The sequence below is a fragment of the Acipenser ruthenus genome, chromosome 23 (genome assembly GCF_902713425.1).
Source record: "Acipenser ruthenus chromosome 23, fAciRut3.2 maternal haplotype, whole genome shotgun sequence".
NCBI classification, from domain to species: Eukaryota; Metazoa; Chordata; class Actinopteri; order Acipenseriformes; family Acipenseridae; genus Acipenser; species Acipenser ruthenus.
Genome location: NC_081211.1, coordinates 20,293,834 through 20,315,319, shown reverse-complemented (window position 1 = coordinate 20,315,319; position 21,486 = coordinate 20,293,834). Strand labels below are relative to the sequence as shown.

Below are 21,486 nucleotides of genomic sequence, written 5' to 3'. Positions count from 1 at the left end.
CATTTAAATCACACCCATTATAACACTTGATGAATGAGTCTTAAATGCCTTGAGGTCCATTTGTATAAACAATTTTAGTTGCATTTGGGGAAACTATAGAACATTTTCAGGATTTATTACGCCACAGATTAGTAGCTAGAGGAGCATATGAATAAACTCCTGGTAACTCCTGCTCATCATGTTTTCTGTCTTTTTTTTAAAAAAGAATTTAATGCAAAATTACTAACAAAATAGAAACAAACTGTGTTATACCTGTTTTAACTGAAAACAAATACACTGATTAGAACTTGCCAATGATCTTGATTTCTTTTCTGTGCTGAACTTCACATTGAAGGAACACATCTAATACATGTGAGTTGCATTTAAAAAGAAAATAATAATTATTCAGAAACAAAAAACACTAAAAAAAAAAGGTTTGCCATTTATTTTCTTTAAAGATTCCCAGAAGCTAGACCCACTGGCTTGCATTTGATTACCAATCTGTGCTTTTCCTATGACTGACATTTTCAGTATCGACTTAATTCCTTCATACGACCTTTAAAAAGTTGATTGGAAGTACAGCATTGAAGTATCTGCAAGGAGCGTTCGATTAAATATTCTTTTCTAACACAGCTTCAAATAAATTACCAAAAAAAATCAAATTCACTTTTACTATATCTGAGAGTTTGTCATATACTGTAAGACAATCTTAGACCTACTAAATTAAGAAGATGTATGTTAGGTAAGATTTCATAGAATTATTGTGTTTGCAGCAGATGCAGTTATATCACAGCCAGCTTCTATCAGATGGTCGATGTCTGCTTTGAAGTCACTGCACCAGGTATGCTGATTGGCTGACAGAAACTGGATCGTTCTCTATTCGAGATTAAACATGGCAAAAGCTTATTATAATGACTTTACAGTGCTACAGGAACATGTCTTTGCTGACATCTAATCAGATTATGCATTGGATTGTGTTAGATATCATATTCATTTTATTAAATGAATGATTATACTGTTATTGGTAGTAGTAGTATTTTAACTTATGAGCTGGAACTGCTAATTTTTTTATTTTTTAAAATTTTTTTAAGTAATGTACTGTAAATTTAATTCAGCAATTTCCATGTGTAAATCAAGTTACTGGGGTCTGGTTAATTTCGCCCCTGCCATTATTAATAATTTCCCTGTTGATGGATGCAGTGTTTGTATTGTATTACAGTATACACAGTCAGCAAAAGATTAATTGTTCAATTATCAGCATATAGATTTAATGAGAGAAGGAATGGAAATACATGCCAGTGTGAAGTCACCATGAATAAGTTTTAATTGTGATCCACTACACAAAGCACAACTTATTAAATATCTTTAATGATGCTAACCAGTACTTAGTCATGCTTGCAACAATTTCCTTTTGCACTCCGAGAACCTACTTAGACAATGTCATAAGACTACACAAAGAGGGGCTTAATATTATTATTTTTTCCATCTTAATGTTACATTTTGACATAAATGAAGAATGCCTCCCAGTAGGGATGTTAAGTTTACATGTGTATGTGTTTTAGTTTGTTTAAAGTAATTGTAACTAACAAATGAATTCCATTAATCAGCACTGTCAGCACTTCTGTTAGCTACAAAGGCTTCCAATGTTAGAGTACACGTGCATTTTCATTTTAAAGCATGGTATCTACTATTACTTTTGGTTAAAGGAAGCTCTCAAGCCCTAGGCTTATTCTTGGGTTATCTGTTTTTACTTGCGCTTCGTAGGTCATTTCACCTCAGCAGTATAGTCTAGGTCAAAGCATGTTACTGGCTGACAGCCTGTCAGTCAATAAGGGAATCAGCTGATTGACAGGAAGGAAGGCTGTGAGGGTGGGGACAATTTCACTATCCAGGTGAACTGGCCCAGGAAGTGTAAGACACTCTAAAATGCATGGCTTGTAAACAGAGATTTCTTTACCCGAGTGTACTACCAGATATCATGTTTTAAAATGAAAATACATGTTTGCTGTAACGTCTGTTTGTTTCAAAACTGTACATTTCAGATCTTTAAAATGAATGGATAGTGCATGATGGAGAAATTGCAGGTAACTGTTTTTGTTTGCTACAATTACTTTAAGAGATATCAGCCACTAATATCATTCAGTGCATTATTATTTATTTGTTTTGTTGCTAATTAATGTTTAAGTTGTGTACATTTTACATTGTGTTCTAAACAGGGGGTGATGTTTTAACTGTTTAATCTGAATATTTTTTCAATGCGTGAGGTGGTCCCTAGATTGTGCTACTTTGTGAATGCTTAGATCTGTTGAATAATATATTGAAGGCCAACAAAAATGATGTTGAATTCATGTTCTTTCCAGTGGATACAGATTGTGCATCTATTATTTTTTATGAGGATGGCATCAATATTGCGAGAAGCAAAATTGTGTTAGATATTTACATTTGTAGTTATCAAGGCTTTTCACTTGGCAGATTAACAAATAGTTTTTTCATTGAATGTCTGGCTGGGTAATTAATCGTGTCTGCTGCTACTGTAAAGAAGCTATTAGAATCTGTACTGGTAATGCAATGACAAAGGGTCCATGATGTATGGCAGAGTGCACAAGCTTCAGACAACAACTAGACGCCTGTCTAATGTGTTTATCCACTGAGGTCCCTGAGTTCTCATCATGGTGAGTTCAGCAAGTTTATTTATATCAGGTTGAATCTTTGTTTAACACAGTATAGTCAAAAAAGCTTGTGTATAATAACAAGTAATACAATCACTGCTTATCCATATTCCTTTTCAGCAGTGCCATTTTTACTTTTAAAGGCTCAACTCTTTTTTATCAGTAGTAAGACAGCAGTTGTGTTATGTCTGGGACATAACTATCCATTGCTAGGACATGTTCAAACAGTTCCAAATGCTAGGCCAGTAACCAAGACCTTATCAAAATGGCTACAGTACCGTCAAACAAAAGATGATGTCATCGTAAATAGGAACAGAGTCATAACCCAACAATAACTAGGATCACCCTCACTGGAAAAATGGTTGTAAAAGCACTGCTTTTGAGGAAATGTTGATATGTATTAATACTATATTTTTATACCATTACATTTTGAGTTAAATTAATTGTAGCTACCAAAATAATCCTTTCACTACATAGGCCTCAAATGTGCAGGTTTACAGTACTTATTATCAAAGAGTGCACATATATGTGCAATACATCTTACCAGTCACGCACTTTTATTTGCTGTATCAATCAATCAATCAATATTTATTTTATATAGCGCCTTTCATAGTGGACCACCATCACAAATGTGCAGTTGTGAAAGAAACACGTGCTATAGCAATGCATGTATTTTAATTTTGAAACATGGTATCTTGCACTACACTACGTTCAAGAAATCTGCACTTCCTGGGTCATTTCACCTGGAGAATGAAACTGGTCCAACAATGTCAGGGCTTTCTTTCCAGTCAGTAACCAACCAGCTGCTTCCCCTCGTGACTGACAGGCTCTGCATCCAGTAAGATGCTTTGAACCTGAATACCTGAATGTACAGCCGGTGTGAAATGTTCTAGCATGTACAGCAGTAACAGACTTCCTGGAAGGTATAACAAGAAAACTGAACACTTACCTTTATTACCAGATATCATGTTTTAAAATGAAAATACATACATGACTATACCATGTGTTTCTTTTAAAACTCCACATTTGAGACCACCTATACAGGGAATAGAAGTGCATGACAGGTACGATGTATCACATGATTTTGTTAGCTACAATATGTCTATATCACATCTATATGTGCAGTCTTTGTTGGTAAATACTGTATCTCTGAATTATGGGGAGCTCAGAGCCAGTGCCTCAGAGTTGCATTTTTGACACTTGATTTGTCTGGTGGTGTAAAGAAACCATTTTTCGAATTGCCTAATAGTTAATTAAAAACAACCTGAAGAACAAAAATGAACAAACCTATTAGTAAAATGCCATGTTCAGCTACAGCTAAGCCATTGTATTGACAGACCATGTCAATTGATGTAAGGGCTGTCTTCTCATCTTTTGTGCTGTAAACTTGGGTAGAAGCACGACACCACACAATATGACCATATCCTCACCCATTGCATTATGAGCAGGACTGATCAGTCTTGTATTATATCCTTGTGTAATGCACACCTATTGTACCGTATACCAGTCTACCCTACTATACTACATAGATTACATTAAACTCTATAGTGAAAAATGTGGTTTCTAGACAACAGTGTTCTTTGGTGCAGTAATATGCCTTCTACTCTTACTCCTGACCAGAATAGTCAGAAAACATATGGGGCATGTTACTGTAAAGTAAAATAAAATAAAAAAATTATATATATATATATATATATATATATATATATATATATATATATATATATATATATATATATATATATATATATATATATATAATTTTTATTTTATATATTCAGCTATGACAGTGAAGCATCTATGAGCAATTAACGATTTAGTGGTTAGGGCTCTGGACTCTTGACCGGAGGGTCGTGGGTTCAATCCCAGGTGGGGGACACTGCTGCTGTACCCTTGAGCAAGGTACTTTACCTAGATTGCTCCAGTAAAAACCCAACTTTATAAATGGGTAATTGTATGTAAAAAATAATCTGTAAAAAAATAATGTAATTGTATGTAAAAATAATTTGATATCTTGTAACAATTGTAAGTCGCCCTGGATGGGTCAGCTAAGAAATAAATAATAATAATTTAGGCATAGCATGCTCCCATATAATGAATCCACTAACTCAAAAAAACAGTAAGCGCAAAACAGGAGATAATTGATGATGGCTGATGTTAGCACTGTCTTACATGCAAAGAAGGCATACGGCATTGCACTTCTGTGATGACATTGTAGATACAAATTGTTTTAAACCTAACTTATTACTGCTTATCTCATATTGTATTATAGTAGTAGTTGCACTTACTGTAAACTTTATTGTATTTAAATATTGTTTTTGCTCTGTAACACCTGGAAGTCGCCTTGTATAAAGGCACCTGCCAAATAAACTAATCCTAATAACAATAGCATGCAGTATAATGAACTTCTGATACGGTAGAGTCTAGAGCTGATATAATTAACTAGGGCCATAAATTGCCCCAGGAAAGAGAACATTAAACTGTGGGCATTGAGAAACAGAACATTAAGCCTGCTTTTTAATTAGAGATCAGAGCATGGCGCTCTGGGGATTGGGAATCACGGATCAAGAGGATCTCAGGTAAAGTACAGGGCAGTTTCTCTTTCCAAGAGCTTTTACAAACGATCTCTAGACAGGCTATCGGCTCCGCTCAATGGGTCAGGGCACAGTGCAGGAATTGAAGCAGATGGAAATGAAGCAAGTCTCAGAAACTTGGGACTTGGAGAAGTCAAGTAGAAGATGAACAGCTGTTACAGTCTGCAAGGCATTAATGGAATTTGGCTAACGTCTGCCGTGAGAGATAAAAACGATGCAACGCAATCCAATCCATTAACGTTTGCTCAGGTGATCCTATGAATTCAACTAGCTGAGGCAGCTCAGGCATTCATGAAGTGAAGTAATAGAGCATTGCAAACAACTGGGATTCAGAGGTCAAAAGCAGATGTAACAATCATGATTGGTTGGCAGCAGCGGCGGGACTCAGAAATGTAGGTTATGCCCAGGCCAGGGGAATAGCGTTTCAGTGCTCGAAAGCAGTTCAGCAAGCCAGTCTGTACACAAGTTACTCAATCAGCGCAGAAGATTGCCATTCTGAGTGAGTTTGACAGTCACTTTGATAAGTGTTCAAATGTACTCTTGATTTTTAATGCACTGGGCACCAGGTCAAACTGGTATCACTGGTGAATATAGACAAGCAAAGAATTCTGATTGGGACACAGCAGCTATGGAAATCAGAACCAGATTATTAGTATGGCAGCAGCAAGTTTACAATTACTGAGACCAAGGAAGTATAGAAAAGGTATGGAAAATAGATATTACTACTGATCAGGAAATAAAGGCTGAATTTGTTTGAGGGCTTGAAAATGTGTGTGGAGAATATAGGGATGAAACAATAATAACTCTCCAAGAATCAATAGTTGTGAGCCCACTATTTCACGATATACGATTATAACAATAGTAGCGTTATTTTTTTAACTACTTTAACTGAATAAAGCATTGAAACGCTAAAATTTAAAGATATGTCTTTCTGGCAAGAATGAAAATACATACCATGAAACTGAGGAAATTGCCAACTTTATGTTTTTCTATATCACAAGAAGGAGCAACAGCAAGGAGACACTAGACACTGGAAGCCAGCAGTAGATTCATCAGACTATTAAAATTCAATAATACAAATAATAATACAAAATAAAAGCAATAAGCAATAAGTCTTTTCTAATTACTAGATTAAGTAGTTATGGATGTTAATTGAAAATAATAAAACATGCTTACCTGTCAATGTGATGGATGTGCCTGCTTTTCATCACTCAGTGATGGCAGGGAAAATTAGAGAGAGCTTTAGTCGCAAGTTGTTTTGCCGTTTAATCTCCGACAGTACTTGGTCTTGATCGCCATAAGGGCAGAGAATCCAGTCTCGTAAAGGTATGTTGTGGAGAAGGGCATCATAAACTTGACATCTCGTTTTGTCAGGTTCGCGTACTCCTCCATCCTTTGCGCCCAGAAGTCTGCCAAAGGTTTGCGTGCAAACTCTAAGTTAAGACCACCGTCAGCAGATGTATCTAAAAGGTTCTCCTGCTCACGCACTGACAGATGAGGGATTGGGAGAGATTCAGACACCTCAAGTGGATTGCGGATCCAGACGTTTGCATTGTCCATTTTGGGGAAAAAAGTTTCAAAGTTCTTGCAAGTGCTTCATGATGTCAGCTTTGACAATCTCATCTAACTGCATATTGTCATGTGTTGCAGTGTTGGAAAGCAGTCATCCCATATTTCCCTTTAAGCAGCTAGCCCAAAATTGTAGTTTCTTAATCACTGATTCGAGTTTGTCTTGTGTGTTGAAAATAGTGGCACTTAAGCCCTGAAGGCCAAATTGAGCTTGTTTAGGTGAGAATAAATGTCTGCCAAGTAGGCTAATTGCTGAAGGAGAGGCTAGAGTTCTGCCAAGTACTGTAAATGGAAAAAAAACTAACAAAATAAAATAAAATTAGTTAATGGCAGTGCAAATGCACCAACTAAAAATGCTGTGTAAAATGATTTCAAAATCCAGAGTCCAAAAACAGGTTATATTTCTGAAAAACAAAAGTTTCCAATTTAAAACAAAACCAGAAAACAATTGTCAACAAAAGTCAAGCATTACAAATATAAGCTTTTTATTTATTTTTGTATTAAACTCAAATGTTATCTTTGAACACTTGAGCAGGGATGATGTAAAATGCTGTGTGTGTCTTGTGCAGTATCGAATCTAGACAGAATAAGCCAGTGAATATATCCAAAAGCTACTTTGTTGAAAGTAGAAAGGGGATATTTATATCAGACAGTCAAAAATGACTTGCTCTTTTGATATGAACACACTTAATAGGGTTGGAATAGGGAATCCAATTCCAGACACTTATCCCAATCCCAGGATTTTGGGATTGATTTTTTTTAATTATTATTATTTTTTTAATCACGGGATTCCACTTTTATAATAATAATAATAATAATAATAATAATAATAATAATAATATCATGCCTTTGTTTTCATTAACATTAAAATAAATTAAAGAATTATATTTAACAGCTGTTTATAAAATATTTGTTTAGCTTTATAGCCTACCTAAAAGCTAGCTTTTTATTTGTTTTAGTTTTTTTTTAGTTCTACAGTTATTTACTGCTTCAGACACAAATTACATGAAATGTTAACACATGTTTCAACAGTCTTCTATAGTGTTACAAGATGACGAATGTGGACCGTGATGGTGTAAACAGGATCATCATGATCACTACCATAAAAAATTGAATTTTAGTGAATTTGTATAGGAAGAGAGTCAATTACAGCCACAAAAATCCTGGTCCTGGGGAGCATCCCACTGAAAAACACTTGTTCCTTTAAGGTTTAAACATTTATAGCAACATGTGGGGACTTATGACGTTATATTTTTCTGAACCCCGCTACTCACTCTTTAAAGGATTAAAGCGTGTAAACAGTACATGTGAGATATGTTACCTTGCTGTTATTGTCCTACTTTCCTTGTTCACTTGAAATAACTTCCAGTACTTTACCGGAATTCTAAACAGCTTTGTATAACTGATCTCCTCCAAAGCTTGGTGGCTGTGTTTACATCTTTGGTATATATATATATATATATATATATATATATATATATATATATATATATATATATATATATATATATATTTTGTGAGATAGCGGGTTATGAGATACAGCAGGGAGGGGGTTAAAACCTCCCTGCGAGAGAAACATGTGCGGAATGCACATTTTGTTTAATTTGTTTATTGTTTAATTATCACCTGCACCGGATATATATTGTAAATTAATGTCAGGTGCAGGGTATTTAAGACATGCAGCTTGTCTGCACAGGGCTGCTGAGTAGAAGGAGGCAGAAGAGGTGCTCTGTCTCCGAGCAGTCACAAAAAGAGTAAGTGCTGTGTCGGTGCCAGGTAAACGGCTTAGCCGCCCTGCAAGTTAGTCAGGGAAATACCTCTAGTCATTAACCATTAAAACCTTTATATTTGTATTTCAGCTTTTAATTTCGATAATCTATGAAATGATTGCTCAAGTCTCTCCAATATAAGAAAACGAGACATTATCAGAACACAGCACGGAAACTTTTTGAGGTAAGTAAAATTGTTTAGAATTTTTTAAAAAAATGACTGGATGTCAATTAAGGTTTAATTATGATTCTTACACTGTAATACATTAGTTTCTTGTTTTAAATGAACTCATAGATACGTCCAAAGGAACATGTTCTCCTTGAACACTTTAGTTTGCTCGTTGTTTGTGGTTTTACTTAGAAAGCCTAGTTTAATTAGGTAACAGTTATTTTTACATTGTGTTCTGAGAATTTCCTTCAAACCTTTCTAGTCCATTAGTTAGAGTCTCTCTCTGGGAGGTTATAGCTAATTACATTGTATCACCCATTATTTCTTGCCTCACTACCTTCAATCATGGCTGGGATTGCATGAATGCCTCCCGGATTGCTTCAACCAGCCTCTGATACAATGACACAGGAATATATCTTCTCTGCATTGAACAGCTCACATAGCGGTAATACAGAACAATCAAATTGCATTTAATCCTGTTTTGGGATATAATGTTTTTTTTTTTTTTTTCAGTGTTTTTATTCTCCCATCAAATTTTCCAAAAGTTATAACCTCCACCCTGAAACATGCCAGCATTAAGCATTTGTAAAACTAACAAAGCAAAATAGAAGAAAATTAGACAACCAGTTTGGCTAGCTGTCTTATAACATATTTGTTAACATATTATACACGGAAATCCTACAACATATTACCACTGGTTTTACTAACACCACAAACTATATCAATATCCTGTTGACTTTCTTACATTTCTGTTGGCAGTTGATTTGGTCAACCAATAGCCCAGTAGGATAAACTGTATCTTTAACCACATTTTACAGCAGTGGAGAATCACCCCGGTTTGAATCAGCCACCTACAGGTAACTATGGCTACACCTAAAAAAAGGGGTGCTTAGGCTCTCCGGGTGTATTTCCGAATGTTCTAAAACAAAATCCAGCTGCGTCATGCCCTAGATCAAATCACCCCCTAGGTTTAATGAGTCTACCACAAGAATGATTCTATGTATCTGCTTTAATAATGTATTTCTGTAGATGAAAACAGCATCAGAAAGGCTTGCAGCACACTGGGGCAGCCGTCACGTTTTATTATTCAGTATGCCTGTCTGGAACCGCAAAGCAGCGGTCTGTCACCCATCTAATCCTGAGAAGGTCTCTGTAAAGAAAGAGTCTAATATCTCATTTCTGTGCAGCCCTTACATCACAGATACACTCTTCAAAGCCTTGCATGCTTTTCCTTCAATCTGTTTTAAATATGTAACCGCTTGAAATTTTGAAAGTAAAGGCCGCAAAGCCTGAAAGAGCTGCATGTTAGAATAAAGTCAAAAAAAAGAGTGAGGCTTTAAGTAGAGCAAAGTAAATTCAGCAGAGTAGTACAGCCAACATGTTCTTAACCTGTCAGGATTAATCACACGTTTCAGGAGATCTGTGTGGCCGTAGCTGCTTGCATTTTCGTGACTAATTTATTGTTATTGTTCAGCCTAATGGTTTAAGTACTTTCATATTTATAAAATAGTAAATAAAAAGTTACCTTTGTCTGTGTGTTAAAATAGCAATCAGGGTGCTTGTGAGTCATCTCCTGTTTGTTTTAGTATTGTATACAATGTTTTTTTCCTTTCAGACAAATGTTGCGCTAATGACGATATGGAGTAGCTTTGAGAATATAGCCCTATATGTAAATAGATTAGCCCTAAGGAACAAAGAAAATAACGTTTCCCTATAGCCATACCGCCACCTTCAGAAACTCTAGCATGGCTGACAAGTACGCATTAAAAAAGACAAAGAATAAAAAATAAAAAAAAAACAATATTACATTTATTGAAGTTAAGAGTCGACTTCATTGTTAACTTTTTTTTTAATATAAAAAATCCAGATTATAGTCAGCAAAGTACCATCACCGAATTGCATTTGTCGGGTGATTAGCAAACCCACTCATGCAATTATAGAACGCTACAATGCTGCAAGCATTCTGCATTAGATATAGAGATAGCTACTGTAGATATATGTGCACAGAGTAGAAGGATAAATCAAGTGATGGACTTGTTGTCAAAAATAAATATTTAATTGTGGCATTTTTTTCATCATAGTAGAATGTTCATTCTAAAAGGTTCTACATGTGTGTTCTAACACAGCTCCAATGTTTGTTGTATAATAGTGTATAAGCACGAATGTCCTACAGCACACGTAAAATGAACAAGACTATTAAAGCTATCCATAACATTGCCTTCACACAGCTGGGAATAATAGTTAGCTCATCAGCATCATTAGATTGACATTCTAATAATAATCCCTGGAGTCAGAGAGCTGGTTATTAGTTAGTATAATGCATCATGCGCCGCAGCTTTGATCACAGCTTTGAACACAGCTTTGAACAGAAATTCAGCCAGCTTTTACACGCACATGAAAGGAATACTCTAATACTATACATTGTATTTTAATAATATGTGTTGACATCCTTTACAATATGATCGCCGGTGGCACTGAAGTGCGGTTATGGGGCAATGCAATGGTTCTGTTCAAAGAGGCAATGGCAACTACAATGGTATGAGCCATAGGCAGAATAGCAACACCGTTCAACTTTTCATATTTTGATATGGTATCACAATAGACATTTATAAGTTAATGTGCTGTGTGTGTGGTAAATGAGGTCATCTTGCACAGTATGGGCAAGAGAAACGGAACCCTATAACCATGCATTATAAGTGAATACACCATGTCTATTATTATAAGATAGGTGCAGTTTTGGAAAGATCTCTTTAAATGAAGATTGCACTCAGGAACTACTATTAAACACACAGCAGTGTTGCTTTTTAACTTTAGAAGTATGCCATATGTTCTGTGCACTGGAGCATCTATACACAAGGTAAGATGTACTTATATTTTTAGCAGTGATTGATTAATTGATTTATCATAAGTGATTTATATGAGTTAATACATGCAAGGTGTCTTTTTTTTATAACAGGTCATCTTGTGCAGTTTTCTGAGAGGACTGCAAAGAGGGGGGTCTGTTCAAACAATGCACAGTGATTTCTGTTACCCTACACATAAAGTAATAACTTAGTACTAATCACAAAATACAAAGATTGCACTCACAAACTGTAATTACCTGTAAACATAAAAAGTGTAGTTGTTTTTTCATTTTATAACTATGCCGTAGGAAAGTGAGGAAAAAGTGAATGTAAAAAAAAATCCACAGCTATGTTCCCTGAGTTCTGAGCCGCGTGTGTGTTTATTATCTATCTGGGTTTCACATTTGCCTCCACCTTTACTCCCTTGCAGATACAATTACTGTATTATTATTATAAAGCAACGTCTGCAGGGACCTATAAGCTAGAGGTGTTAATTTATAAAAACTAGAAATGCTGAATGCACTTGACTGGATCCTTGGGGAAATCCATTGAACATTAGATCATGTGAAATGATGCATTCATGATGTAAGCCATTGAAAGCACTTTAGAGATGGCCTCTCGATCCAAACAATTTGGAATGTACCGAACAAAAGGTTTGAATTAACCACGTTAAAGTTTTGCATATTAATCAAACATACTGTACAGAGGCCCCAGAACTGATGATTCAGACAGTTACCTAACTTCTTATTAACACAACATGGAAGAAAATAATAAATACAGTAGCATTTCATTTACATATGGTTTAGATTAACTGAAAACTATTACTACTAGTGTTCTTATAATGAAATACCTAACTGTGAGTTTCTGTATGATTTAAACAGTGATGACATTTAGAGCAACAGCTGCTTAGATCCTGCTATATACCTCATTGTGCTACAGTATACAAAAACATATCACACATATTTCAATGGAATAATCTGTCAAGCTTTCTATACATTGCAAGGGTTTTCATTTTAGTAGTGGTCAATAAAATTCCTTGTAGTGATAAACAGGAATATGTTCTAAAGTTAAAAAAACAACCACGATTTGAAGGAACTTGAAAATACTGAACAAGACCTCTAGTTGAAACATTTATCATTCAATGTGTTCACTTTCTTATACTATTACTAATTTTAGCACTATTGAGTGTTTAAGAGAGTCATTTTATACTTCGTATAAAAAAATCTTATAAAACATAGTAATCTATCTATCTATCTATCTATCTATCTATCTATCTATCTATACAGTGCCTTGCGAAAGTATTCGGCCCCCTTGAACTTTGCGACCTTTTGCCACATTTCAGGCTTCAAACATAAAGATATGAAACTGTAATTTTTTGTGAAGAATCAACAACAAGTGGGACACAATCATGAAGTGGAACGAAATTTATTGGATATTTCAAACTTTTTTAACAAATAAAAAACTGAAAAATTGGGCGTGCAAAATTATTCAGCCCCCTTAAGTTAATACTTTGTAGCGCCACCTTTTGCTGCGATTACAGCTGTAAGTCGCTTGGGGTATGTCTCTATCAGTTTTGCACATCGAGAGACTGAAATTTTTGCCCATTCCTCCTTGCAAAACAGCTCGAGCTCAGTGAGGTTGGATGGAGAGCATTTGTGAACAGCAGTTTTCAGTTCTTTCCACAGATTCTCGATTGGATTCAGGTCTGGACTTTGACTTGGCCATTCTAACACCTGGATATGTTTATTTGTGAACCATTCCATTGTAGATTTTGCTTTATGTTTTGGATCATTGTCTTGTTGGAAGACAAATCTCCGTCCCAGTCTCAGGTCTTTTGCAGACTCCATCAGGTTTTCTTCCAGAATGGTCCTGTATTTGGCTCCATCCATCTTCCCATCAATTTTAACCATCTTCCCTGTCCCTGCTGAAGAAAAGCAGGCCAAAACCATGATGCTGCCACCACCATGTTTGACAGTGGGGATGGTGTGTTCAGGGTGATGAGCTGTGTTGCTTTTACGCCAAACATAACGTTTTGCATTGTTGCCAAAAAGTTCGATTTTGGTTTCATCTGACCAGAGCACCTTCTTCCACATGTTTGGTGTGTCTCCCAGGTGGCTTGTGGCAAACTGTAAACGACACTTTTTATGGATATCTTTAAGAAATGGCTTTCTTCTTGCCACTCTTCCATAAAGGCCAGATTTGTGCAGTATACGACTGATTGTTGTCCTATGGACAGAGTCTCCCACCTCAGCTGTAGATCTCTGCAGTTCATCCAGAGTGATCATGGGCCTCTTGGCTGCATCTCTGATCAGTCTTCTCCTTGTATGAGCTGAAAGTTTAGAGGGACGGCCAGGTCTTGGTAGATTTGCAGTGGTCTGATACTCCTTCCATTTCAATATTATCGCTTGCACAGTGCTCCTTGGGATGTTTAAAGCTTGGGAAATCTTTTTGTATCCAAATCCGGCTTTAAACTTCTCCACAACAGTATCTCGGACCTGCCTGGTGTGTTCCTTGTTCTTCATGATGCTCTCTGCGCTTTAAACGGACCTCTGAGACTATCACAGTGCAGGTGCATTTATACGGAGACTTGATTACACACAGGTGGATTCTATTTATCATCATTAGTCATTTAGGTCAACATTGGATCATTCAGAGATCCTCACTGAACTTCTGGAGAGAGTTTGCTGCACTGAAAGTAAAGGGGCTGAATAATTTTGCACGCCCAATTTTTCAGTTTTTTATTTGTTAAAAAAGTTTGAAATATCCAATAAATTTCGTTCCACTTCATGATTGTGTCCCACTTGTTGTTGATTCTTCACAAAAAATTACAGTTTTATATCTTTATGTTTGAAGCCTGAAATGTGGCAAAAGGTCGCAAAGTTCAAGGGGGCCGAATACTTTCGCAAGGCACTGTATATATATATATATATATATATATATATATATATATATATTAACTTTGTGATGCACCTGTCATAGAAAACGGTGGAGGATTGTGATATAGATGGGAATTGATCTGAACTAAGCAATATACATTGTTCTCATCACATGATCTTTTATTTATACAATTTTCTATTCTCATTGCTCAGAAATTCAGTTTTAAATGGCTAAATACTTTGTTGACATAAACCCAAGACTCATTGTTAATGATAAGCTTAGAAAATGAGATATTTGTTCTTGTATTTTTCTTTTCAGTAAGCCTTTTAATAAAAAGGATTCTGCTGGCTGGAGTTACTGTTTACAGTATCTCTGTCTTTCCTCTGAAAGGTAAAGTTGATGATTGGAAAAGAAGGCTTCTGTTTTCTGATGCATTTTAATGTAAGGAAGCACCAGTCTTTCATTTCTGTTCTGGAGATGAAACAAGGAAAGATGACTACAAGAAAGTGAATTCAGTGACACACCTTTTGTTCATCCAGCTCTTTTGACAATAAAAGGATCTTCTGAAAATCTTGATAAAAGTCTGAAATATTCACTTTGATGAAGTTACCTACACATGGTATCTTTTCTAATAAACCTGGCGTACATTCTTACCTTTTCGTATACTGCATAACTAAGGTAAGCAAACCCACACTCAAACCAGGACAAAACCTTAAAAGGAGCTGATATACAGTGGTTACCCCAAAGCAGTGCAGAAACCAGGCCCAGAGGACAAGTGGAAATAGGTGTAGGACATAGGGAAGGAGACACTTCTTTACACAGAGAGTAGCGAGGGTATGGAATGGGCTCCTAGTCATGTTGTTGAGGCAGAATCACTTGGCTCCTTTAGACCCAACTTGACAAAGGTCTGAGATCAATCAGCTGAGTGTTCTAAGTTCTGAGACTCTTTATTAACCAAATGTGAGATATTTAACCCATAACTACTTGAATGAAATGAAGGGAACATAGTGGACAGAAAGATGACCCTTATAGCTCACCCTCTGTGTTTATACAAGTACATGCAGTACAACCACCTCTTACGGTTATACAAGTTTTGGCTTGTGCATTCTGCTTGTGATGCAACCTGCAAGGCTGAGCAAAACAGAGTAGGTCTGATCACAAACAGGGCGCAAGAGACCACACTCTCATAATCATAAGACAGCATCTTACTGCACGTGTAAATGTATTACAAGTCAGGATTCTAAACATTCTAACCAATTCTAAACAATCTGAATCCTTAATAAAGAATAAATATAATCTGAATCTTTAATAAAGAATAAATACATGTTTTATTATAATTACAAAAACACACATAATAAGAGGTGCTCCAAACCTCTGTTGTTTTCAATGGAATTGTTCCTTAACTATCTTGTATGAACAGTATGCCATTCAACTATGGGGCCAGGACAACACAATATTTATAATCAATACAGGGTTTACTGCAGATGCACTGCAAATCTAAAGGAAGTAAAACTAGATCTCTGGGAAGTAAAACTAGATCATAATTAGTTTGGATTTTTTTAACATGTGCATGGTGGTAATATTTTTATTCTTTACAAGGTTTGAATACAATAGGCAGTGTTAAATTTGGTTCAGCTTTAAATATTAGTGAAAGTTACCAGTATTTTAAAAATGAATGTAATAGAAAAGTTTTCTCTTTTGTTCTAACTGTAATTACCCATATCACACCTCCACATTTAAATGTTGTACTAAGCGATGCAAATATTGAAACCAAGTTTTAGCTTAATAGTACCTACATTACATCACCACCCTTCTACAAATGCTATGCATAATTATTAAGTTTTTCTTTAATTAATTCAGCCATAGAAATACCATAAAATTTATATAATAAGCTGTGTTTCATACACAAGATGATCAGATTAATCTGTGTATCAATCTCATTTATCACTACTCGTTAATGAGAGTAAAAGTTATTTTATAGACTAAATTGAGAGTGGGCTTAAAGCAACTGTAGTTAACAAAATAAATCCACACATTTCCCAGACAATGCACATCCCTTCTCTATAAAATGTGTAGTTTTGAAAACGTTTTAGAAAACGTTAAATAATTCTCAGTTTGCAGTAGATTTTACTTTTCAAACATGATATCTGGTAGGACACGAGTAGGGCCCTGTGAAAATCGCGATTTCACGGCCTGTGCAGAAATCGTGAAATTAGCCCAATACCGCGATTTTTACAATATTCTTAATAAATAAAAATAATTATATGTATTTCATACAAAAACAAATCACATTAACAAAACTGTACAGCTCTGCTATGTGACTGCGTGTAATATTCGCCATGCACACAGAGCTGTGCAGTGATTATGTCATGTAACTATATGCAATCTAAGCAGGAAATTAAAATACTACACACTGTAAACAAGAAAATGGATGTCTCTAAAAAGGCTTAAAATGTGTCTGCAGCAGATCATGTGAAGCAGTATCCAGCAGGAGTTGTACACAGCGATGGAGGTAAGCTCTTCTGTATGTCCTGCAATGTTACTTTAGATCACTACCGAAAGAGAAAGGCAGAAATCCATAGCAGTACTGCGACTGCTTTACTTGCAAAGAAACAAAAAACATTGACTTCCATATTCCAAAAGCCCACTTTTTAAATTTTGACCTGACAGAGGCGTTTGTTTGCACAAATATCCCTTTTGAAAAATTGGACAACCAAAAGTTACGGAAATTCTTGAGACAGTGTAGAAAATGGTGAAGCGATTCCTTCATCAGCCCAGCTGAGACGTGAATACTTACCTAAAGTTGCAGAGTATCACAAGCAGGAGATTATGGAATTGGTAAAACAGTCTGGTTGCTTGTCAGTGGTCACACTGACGAGTCGACTGATGCACAAGATCAGTATGGGTTATACATTTTATTTGTTTTGCAAGACCTAAATGGTGAACATGCACCTGACGTACTGGAACTGAAAGCTGCCCTTGCAGATACACTTTACCTACAGGCTATTAATTACAACACAGTTTCACAAGCTATTGTAAAGTGCTTGAATAACTTTGATGTTAATTTTGATGTCAGTGCATTTATCTGTATATTTGCTGTTTAAAAAAATAATAATAATCTGTACATGTAATTTCTAACATATTTCCAAAGTGAGTAAGGAAGTAAAGCAGACACACATTCCCTAGAAGTCAAGCAAAGTGATAACTTTATTATACCCAGTGTCATACCACATATTAAAATGAAAGCGCAACAGGTATGAGATTATTTCATTACCATGCTAATACCATGCATTTACAGTACAGCATTCTAACTGAAAACCGAATGAAGGGGTTTTTGTAAAGGGATTATGATTTTCTTGTTGGTTGATATAGCATCCTGACAGTGCTTTCAGTGTTTTGATTATTGTGTTCATGGATTAATCTTACAATTCACTATTGCCGTCATGTTCCCTACTCGCTCACCTGTCATTTCACTGTGCATAGACTGATCAGTAGTTGTTTTCTGATAATTTCTTTAATGAAATGTGGCCCTTCATTTTCTAGTTTACAGATCCTGCAGCTAGCTAGCTGATACTCACTATCTTTACCTTTATAAATACCAAACAATACCAGCAAGCAACAAATATTAGCTGTGTAAGAAAAACACGCACCACTAATGTGTAAAGGTGTAAGAAAAGAGATATGTCACACACCAAGTTCCAGTTTCAAAACCAGAGGTTGCTTTATTGAGGTTAAAGTTTGTACAACAAAAAATTCTTCACTTGTCTAAAATATTTTGAAAACTGTAAAAAAAAAACACTTTGAGAATAAGTAAGCTAACTCACTGCAGTCGCTTGTCTCTGCAAAAAAAAAAAAAAAAGAAATACTGGAGGCATCGAAACTGGTATTCTGTTTTGCCGCCAGTTTGCTCTGAAACCCTGATCAAATTACAATACATACTAAATAAACTGACTGTATTACCTTCAGTAGAGGATAAAACGTTGTATTAGTTTTGCTAAAACACAAATCACCAAAATATGTTTGCAGGTGACCGTACCCTAGTTATTGAAGGGTATCTGTGGGATTGAATTGATTTAGATTTGTTGTTTTTTTTGGAGTAGAGAGTATTTGATAATAATCTCACCACATTTGGCTTAAAATGTTTATATTGGAAAGTGTTTGTCAGAGCATTCCTTAGCCTATGGCCTTCAGATACAGGTGTCACATTGTGTTACACAAGCTATCTGTTCCTATTTGCTCATGCCAGTGCCTGCCACCTGCTATTGCTCCCCTTGAGCCATCTTTCTATTAACTGTGCTTTGTGTCTTGCTTGATGTGGAAATATCTACTTTATGCTGAAACAAAGAGAACCGGAGCAATCCTTTCAACTCTATATTTGGTTATTACTATTGAATGTAGTATTTGTATTTCACTTGTTCTATACTCCATCTGACAGACAGTTTTCCTTGTATAACTCCTTTTTTGTCTAGATCCACTGATTGTGGATTGCCTACACAAAAAGGAGATATAATACTGTAGCCAGCCACTGTGTATCCCCCTGTATGCAATGGTTTAGTCATGCTGGAATTTAGGCACTAGTTCTAGTCAGCCAGAGGTGCGAGCCTAACCTGAAAACCCCTTATACAGCAGGAATACAATACAACACAATTAGATTTTATATAGCGCCTTTTATGACAGCCATCACAAATCAACTATATGCCACTAAAAATGGTCTGTTTTTAACCTCCTTTAAAAACACTCAATTGAATCAGACAGAGGGATTGATTCAGAGATCACAGTTCCCAATCTGGGGGCATAGTTACAGAAAGCTCTGCCACCTATTGATTTAAGGCAGACAACAGAAACTTCAGCAGGCCAGCCCTAGACGATCGCAAAGAACGACCTGCAATATACAGAGTCACCCACTCACAAATTAAGCCAGGACCCAGATCTCTCAGAGCCTTGTAAGCTACAAACAAGCTCTTACAATCAGTCCTCTGTCTTACTGCCAGCTTATTTAACACAAGGACGCGTCTCATATGTAGTCCCATTTTGGTTTGTGTTAACACGCAGTACAGGCTCACTGCAGAATTCTGAAGTAACTGAAGTCTGAATATAGCGGATCTGTGGGGGTGGCTAGTAGGCGCTTGTATGCAGGGCTGTACCAAAACGTGCTGTGTTGTGCTGTGTAATGCACTGCTGACATCATACTTAGAATATTGTGTTCCTCCATTACAAAAAAGACATTGCAACTAGAGCAGCTAGACTAATCCCAAAGTGAAAAGGTATAATTTACAAACATCTATTTAGGCTATAACAAAGAATGGTCAAGGGTAGACTGAGCAAAGTTTTTCATATCCTAAAAGGAATAGACCAAGTTAACCCTTGTTACTGTTTTACAGCACAGAGATCAGCATTAGAGGACACAGTTGGAGTGAAGACAGACGTGGGGTAGAGTGCAGGAGACACCTTTTTACACAGAGGTGTGAGGAATAGGTTACCAAACCACTTTGTTGCTGCTGAGTTACTTTAAGAGCCCAGTTAGAAGTTGTGGCATCAATCATTTACTCGGAAGCACATGGTCTATCTCCATTCTGGACTGTTGAGCTGTACTGGACAGTATACCTGACGATGCTCTTATTCTGCCTGCCTTAGTCTGGGAAAAATATGAAGCTGTCCTTCTCTGTGTTACAGACATCTTTACAGACTGCAGTATCACACTGTATCTGTAGAATACACTTTCTAACAAACTGCATCACCATGTTGTTCTGCGCAAAGGATGAATTTTCATTATCGAATAATACACACTGTGGCAGTATAACATATGTTACAGCTTTAGGGTGTTCTTTTAAAGTTGTAAAATTCTGAATGTCTTTAAAAAAACTTTAAAATAGCTTTGTCTCCTTTTAGTCGTAGTAAAATATAAAATAGCCAAAGTTTAATTCTGTTAAAGGAAGTGTGATTCTTTTGTGTTGTTTTTGTGAATTACAGTAATTCAAGTTATTGACAGTAGTATTTCTCAATTTTTACTAAGCCTTTGTTTTATAATTTGCATGATGTACTGTATACCGTGATATTAAGGTTACCATGGTACTTCTTTTGACGGTCATCATACCATGGCAATTTTATACCGGCCCATCCCTATCTTCTTGACAAAATGGATAGAAAATGTACTGAGCAAGATACTCTGTAGAAGCATACTAAAAGCCTATCATGTTTCACATGGATCAGAGCACAACTTTATTGGTAGAGTAAGCTACTAGCTACATTTTAAACATTGTTTTATAATTAAAATACACCTGTGTCACAAAGTCATATGTGCAAGTAAACCCTGGACCCATGTCACTGTCATTTTAGAGGTAAGAGACAATGACATACATTAGCTAGAAGTACATAGTTTTATGCTATGTTCTGATAGCACTGTATGCTATTGGAAACCTATAAATACCTCCACTGTTTCCAAACACACGATCCTCTGGGAAAGGTGTATTTACCCATCTGCACTGTTGTATTTTTATATAAATTGGTCTATAGAGACCAAAGAAAATGGAATATTCCCCAATGCACACAATTCAAAGATGAGTATTTAGCTAATGTTGGCACATAAATCCGAAACCTGGCAGTAAACATCAGTTTTAATCCAAGTAACGAAAAATTCCAGGGCTTCATTGAATTTATTCACGCCGTAGTGATTTGGAAACACAAAAATAATTTGCATGGTTTTCTGTCAAATACACTTAAATATAAAATCAGTCCAATGCAAGGCAAACTGAACTATTTGTTATTAATTGTTGTAATTCAGATGTTCTTGTCGGACTTGTTTTACAAGTGTACTTCATTACTAAATGTGAATAGATGTTATTAAAAAATGTACAATATGGTTAGAAATGGATGTGGCGGGTTGAGTTTTTCTAAACACCAGGATGAGTTTCAGCATTTCACTTTGTAAATCTCCCATCAAAAGGGATCTGTCACTGTGATGCGTCTCCTGTCACTCAAAACCTCTTTACTTTCAGGATGATTTTATATAATTATTAA

General features: G+C 35.9%; 1 long non-coding RNA gene across 1 annotated transcript in view; it reads left to right on the top strand.

Annotated features, from left to right (window-relative positions):
- Window positions 1–1,995: 1,995 nt before the first annotated feature.
- LOC131699690 (uncharacterized) overlaps window positions 1,996–21,486 on the top strand; it is a 31,355-nt gene continuing 11,864 nt past the window's right edge. Inside the window, exons 1-2 of the long non-coding RNA XR_009308266.1 lie at window positions 1,996–2,063; window positions 8,671–8,764. This is a non-coding gene — a long non-coding RNA (uncharacterized LOC131699690). The remainder of the gene's footprint in view (window positions 2,064–8,670; window positions 8,765–21,486) is intronic.